Source organism: Gopherus flavomarginatus, chromosome 21 (genome assembly GCF_025201925.1).
Source record: "Gopherus flavomarginatus isolate rGopFla2 chromosome 21, rGopFla2.mat.asm, whole genome shotgun sequence".
Lineage (NCBI taxonomy): Eukaryota > Metazoa > Chordata > Testudines > Testudinidae > Gopherus > Gopherus flavomarginatus.
Window position 1 is genome coordinate 19,487,762 of NC_066637.1, and position 6,000 is coordinate 19,493,761.

Sequence of the window (6,000 nt, forward strand, 5' to 3'; positions counted from 1 at the left end):
GTGCTCCCAGAGGATAATGCAAAATTCAGTATGATGAGCCAGAGCATACCAATTTGTTTTTCAATCTATTTTATTTCAGTTCAAAGCATCAATGCAGGCAGATAGAGGAAAACAAGCAACACTTTGACTATATTCAGTCTCCCTCAATCTCTACGCGGCAGAATACAGCAAAAGCAGTGCTTCTTTTCCCAGGCTATCTGCCTGCACTGATGCTTTGAATGGAAATAAAATAGATTGAAAAACAAATTGATATGTCCCAACTCTTCACAGTGAGTTTTCCATTATCCTTTGAAGCAAGGGTTGCCACCTATCCTACTTGGAACAGTGTAGCCCTAATCAAAGTACAAAATTACAATCACGGAAGTCCTGTTGAAACCGAAACAACAAAAAACGAAGTCAAAATTTGCTTCAAAACTCTGTTCCTAACATGCCTCATTGTGCCCAAGAATGCTGAGAGAGATACTGAGATTATACAGGTTTTCAGTGACATCTGCAATACACACAGGATGCCAGTTGCAGATTTGAATTTCTGTTCATTGTGCGAGTTTACATCAGACACACAGATTCCACATTGTAATTCACTGTGGTGTTTACACAGTTTTGACCAGCTCCCCTGTGCCAGTCTGCTTTTAATATAGCACAGGAGAACATACTGTTCCAGTGAGACTGATATCAGACAAGGCATGAAGCAGTCCATAATGAGTCCTGATCTTCACTGAAAGTCTTTTAAAGGAAAACCTTTTGGAAAGACACTGTGTCAGCCCAAAATGGTGCCTATTTTCCTCAAATTTGTTTATAAAGTCTATAGAATTATCCTATTCCAAAACAAATCCCTCAGTACTGCTCTATAAAAGCAATGCCAACTGCTCTTCTCTCATAAGCAACTTCAAAACAACCAGTATGTCCAGCTAATAGAGGAGAAGAGGGGAGAGACCAGATGGATCAGTATGAGAGACTCCCTTATCTACTCCTGGGGGAATTCTGTGCTACTGTGCACGTGTATAATTAATAAGCTGTGGATATTTTATTTTTCTGGCACAGAAAAAAGCTTCTCCCGAAATGTTGCTGCAGTCTCACCTTTTGCCCAGCAGAGGGCGCTGTGGCGATAGAACAAACCAGCAGCTCCAGGCCAGCTGGGGAAGGGAAAGAGCCTGCCTTTTTCACACTGCCTGTCAGGAGATAGGGGCTATGGGGAGAGAGACAGCATGGGGTGCTGGGGCTCATAAGGCCTAGTGGGCGAGGACAGATTGGGGCAGGGCCTGAATGAGAGTGGAGGCACAGGTCCAAAGTGGGGAGGGAGGTGCAGGGCCACATGGTGATTGGGTGGGGGTGAGCTACATAGGGACAGGGGAGTGGCTGGGTGGGGGCACAGAGACTCATGGGGACAGGATACAGAGCCACACAGGGACAGGGGGAGGGGGAGAAGGGCCACATGGGGATGGGGGAGTGGATGTCTGAGTGAGGGAGGAGAACATATGTGGACAGGGGTACAAGGACACATGGGGGTGCAGGAACACATAGGGACCAGGGGGCAGATGTGCCTGACTGAATGGGAGAAGCTAGGACTAAGCCAGGGTCTGCCTGGGGGAAGCTCCCTAACAATCGCTCCCCACCCCCTAAAAAGCTGTTCCATACTTTTCCCACCCATACCCAACAACCCTTCAAATTCACACACTGGCTCCTTCCCAGCAATTTACTTCCCTCTCCCTCAGCTCTTCCGTTACCCCTGACTCCCTCAAGCCTTTGCACTCAGGGCCACCCAGAGGGTGGGGCAAGTGGGACAATTTGCCCCAGACCCCTGACTCCACAGGGGCCCCCACAAGAATATAGTATTCTATAGTGTTGCAACTTTTTTTATGGAAGGGGCCCCCGAAAGTGCTTTGCCCCAGGCCCCCTGAATCCTCTGGGTGGCCCTGTTTGCACTGCTTCCGAGGGGTGCAGGAAATATGATTCTGTATTGTAGTTTAAATGAATTATTATTGAGAGTTCTATATTAATATGTCTAGTAAGGAATCTATCAAAAAACATTTCCTGAATCTTTGTTGTTGTCTGTATTGTTACAGACATACTTGCTGACAGTTATTTTTAAATAAATGATCAAAGATAATTGAAAATGGTGTGATTATATTGTGTTATTTTGACAAATAAAATATGTAGAATTTTGAAATATTGTGAGCAGAATTTTTTTTGTTGTTGCAGAATTTCCCCTGGAGTACTAATCCCCCAGAGAAACATCTTGGCCTCACAGGACACACAGCACTCAAAGCTGGTTTTCTTCTCAGCATTGGCCATGGAGAAATCTCCTAAGGTTTTAAATCCTAAAATCTCTCTCTTTAGGTACTGATACGGCCACCATCACAGTCATTAATGAATGTATCCTCACAATTCTCCTCTGTAGTTGGAAATACTACAATTTCCATTTTACAAATAGGGAACTGAGGCACAGAGCAATTAAGGGCCAAATTTTAAAGAATTCATCAGCTCCCTTTGAGAATAATGCTCAAATGGGAAATGAGCTCTTTCTGAAAATCTGACCATATACTTGAGAGTCCAAATGGAAGCTTTTGGATGCTGAATTTGTTCTTCACAGTATCTGCCCCATGCGATGTCCCCAAAGTCACACATGAAGCCTGTGGCATCCCAGTCTACTGTCTTAAACATAAGCCCATTCCGTCCTCTGACTAGCTAAAACGGCACTAAAGATGGCTCATAAAGCAGAGATGATTGGGATTAGCAAGGGTTCTGATTTTATGGTATGCCAAAAGAACTGGGAGATGGTTAAGGACCATGGCTCTTTATAAACCCTCATTTCTTATTTTTGTAACACCAGAGATATGAAGGCATAAATGCAGTCTGCTACTGATTACTGCTTTCCAGATCACAAGTTTATATGGTGAGGAATATGTACATCCCAAGGGTGGGAATCTATGAAGGAAATGCTTAAAGAAAAAGGGAGAAAATATCTATAATATTTTAAAAATACTTGCATTAGGATGATGTATTTTATAAGTATCAGGAATTAAATTATATTTGAGAGACTTTATATTGAAAAGTGTAACTAAAGAAGAAATTTAATTTTTTTTCATACATTTACATTCTAATTTATTTGCTTAAATAAACATTGTATTTAACAATCTAAATAAAGTGATCTCTCTCCCCACTTTGCAAAGAAAGAAAGAAAGAAAAATCTGAGTAATACTCATTAGTTGGGCACAGCTGACTGCATAGGACAGGCTTTTCAGCTTTCTTATGTGTGCCTTATATGATATATGTTTACTAATGAGGACAAGATCATACTAAAGTGTATAGCATAATTCTGAACCCTAACAGCATTCTAAGAATGACTTAATTAATGCCTTCATCTGGAGCACTATTGTGGAATCCTGGGAAGAACTCCACCCAGACAGCAACTGGGATTTTAATTCCTACCCCACTAAGTAATTTTTAAATATTTTTATGAGCCCAGCAATCAGCGCAGCAATTTTTAAGCCCGTTCATGTTGTTGTCAGATGAGAAATAAATAGGACAATCTCGTTTTCAACATCTTAGAAGAGCAGACAGGGCTGCGGGCCCAGAATAAGAGATCTGGGAATGTCCCTAATTATTAAGTATCAGAGGGGTAGCCGTGTTAGTCTATTAGGCTATGTTTATGTCAGGGAGGTCATGGAAGTCACTGAATCCCTGACTTCCAGAGACCTCCCTGACATTCTCTGCTTCAGCCCAAGGGGCTGCAGGACTCTAGAGCTGCCAGCCAGTGGGGCCCAGGCAGGGTTCCAGTGCCAGTGGAGAAGCAGTGACAGGAGGGCCCCTGCAAAGTTCCTGTGACAGGTGACAGACTCCTGAGGGTTCCAGCCACCCTGACAGCCTCGCCCAGGGGGTGCAGGGCTGCGGCTGGGGTGTCCCATTTTCTCTTTGGGAAACATAGTCACTCTGCAGCTCCAGGCACCATGGTGGAGGGGGAACCCCACAGCTCCCAGCCACCACAGTGGTGGGGGAAACCGGGGAGCCACAGCAGCAAAGGACACAGCCGGGTCACAGCCTCTGGGAATTGCTGTTCACTGCCCTTGGTCTGTCCATGACTTTTACTAAAAATAACCATGACAAAATCTGAGCCTTGCTAATTACGTCAATCAGATTTCTACCCAGTTAAAACATGAACAACAGCCCAAGACCTCCTCAGCAGAGTCCCCCAGACACGGGAACAGGCCAGATCCAGCACCGGGGCAGGCGCAAAAACGCCTCCAGGCAGCCACCGCTTCGGGCAGAGGGGCCATGGCCTACCCCGGGGACCCGCTGTGGGGAGCGGGGAAAAGGGCCCCTCGCTCCTGAGGCCCAGCCACCCCCGAGGCACTAGGGCCCCCACAAGGCAGGGCCCGGCCCGCTCTCACTGCAGCCGGCCACTGTCTGACAGGGGGACCCACGCCAGCCCGGGACTCTCCTCAGCCGGCACGGGGGGAACAACCCCGCCCCCCAAGCCCCGAGCGAGGGGGCTCCCTCGGCCCGTGTGGACGGAGCCCCCAGGCCAGGCTGGAGGTTCGGGGCCCGGGGCGCGTCGCGGCGGGAATTCCCCATTCCCCTGCGGCCCCCGGGCGCCCCACCCGGTTCCGGGACAGCCCGGGCCGGCTGGCGCCTGTGGCTGTTGCGGCGCGGCCCCGCCGTTTCCATGGTTACCTTTATTAGGAGCGGTGCGGCAGCAGCAGGAACAATAAAGCTTCAACAACAGGCTCCCCTCGGCTGTGCCAGGCCCCGACCTGCGCCGCCGCCATCTTGAAGCCGCAGCTATCCCCACCACCCCCCGCACGGCCGCCTGTGTCACGTGGCGAGAGCGGGTCCGGCGGCTGCTATTGCGGAGGGGGGGGGGCTTCGGTCACGTGATGCATGTCTGGTAGGCTCCCTTATCACGTGACGCGGGACCCTTTCAGGTGGCGGCTTAGGTCACGTGACGAGGGGAGTACAAGACAGCCTCGGGGGCGGGCATGGGCAGGATGGGGTGGCTCTGGCTCTGGCTCTGGCTCTGGCTCTGGCTGGGCTGGGCTGGTGTACAGAGCTGGGTCGGGTCGTGGGGGCTGCTGGCTTGGGCCCGGCTGCTGCGGGGCTCCTACAGTCAGGCGGGCTGGACCTGTCCTGTCCAGTGAATGAGCGGTGGGACTCCTGTGTGGTCGCCTGACTCCAGGAGCTGGGGTGCAGGGCGCAGGCCTGTGGATTAGGCTGGAGCTGTGGTCCAGCAACGTGTGTAACCCACTGGCAAAGTGTGGGGCAAATATTCCCCAGGGGTTGGGCCACCTCCCCATGGCCCGAGAGCCTCCTGCTGTTACCAGTTTTGCCCAAGTGGAAGTGGTCTGGGATGGGATTCAAACACTGATGACAGAGCATCTGGGTGTGAAAGTTACTGGTAACCCTCCTAACAACTAACAGTTTGGCCATTAGGGGGAAGCAGAAGCCTCACATACACAGTATTTTGAATTGTCTTTTCTCTTCTGCCCTAAAGCAGGAGAAGTTCCTTCCAAACCTGTTTTTACTAAGCAGATAACAGAGTGTGGAGTTTGACAACCTCCAATCAAATGTTAACATGGTAAGGGTCTTTGTCTGAAACTGTATAAAAAGTTTGTGAAATTTGTGTGAGGCAGAGTCTTTTGTACCAAGGTGCAAGGTTCTCCTTGCTTCTGCAGAATAAAGCGTCTTTTCCTTATCCCTGTCAGGCTGTTATTGGCTCTGAGCTAGGTAGACCCAATATTTCGGTAACATGGGATAAAGGAGCTTGTCTCTGTAATATCCTGGGACCAGCACAGCTACAACACCCCATACAAAGTAGTAGATGGTCAGATTTAAAAACTGCATATTTAGACATATGGTCAAGAAGGGGCTGAATGAAGCCCATGGAAAGTCAAATAGGTCAATATCTTTCACCAGCACTAAATCTACTCTTTCAAAATAAAACTAAAGCTTATGCTTACTGTTGTCTGCTAGGAGTAATAGGCGTGACAAAGACCTTGATGTTTT

The 6,000-nt window shown here is 48.5% G+C and overlaps 1 protein-coding gene across 4 annotated transcripts in view; it reads right to left on the reverse strand.

Annotated features, from left to right (window-relative positions):
- Nucleotides 1-4,800, reverse strand: part of ZBTB40 (zinc finger and BTB domain containing 40) — a 68,809-nt gene extending 64,009 nt beyond the window's left edge. For all 4 annotated transcript variants that reach the window (XR_007770675.1, XM_050931161.1, XM_050931159.1 and 1 more), the window contains exon 1: nt 4,672-4,800. The gene's annotated coding sequence lies outside the window, so the exon portion shown is untranslated. The remainder of the gene's footprint in view (nt 1-4,671) is intronic.
- Between the last annotated feature and the right edge of the window lie 1,200 nt (nt 4,801-6,000).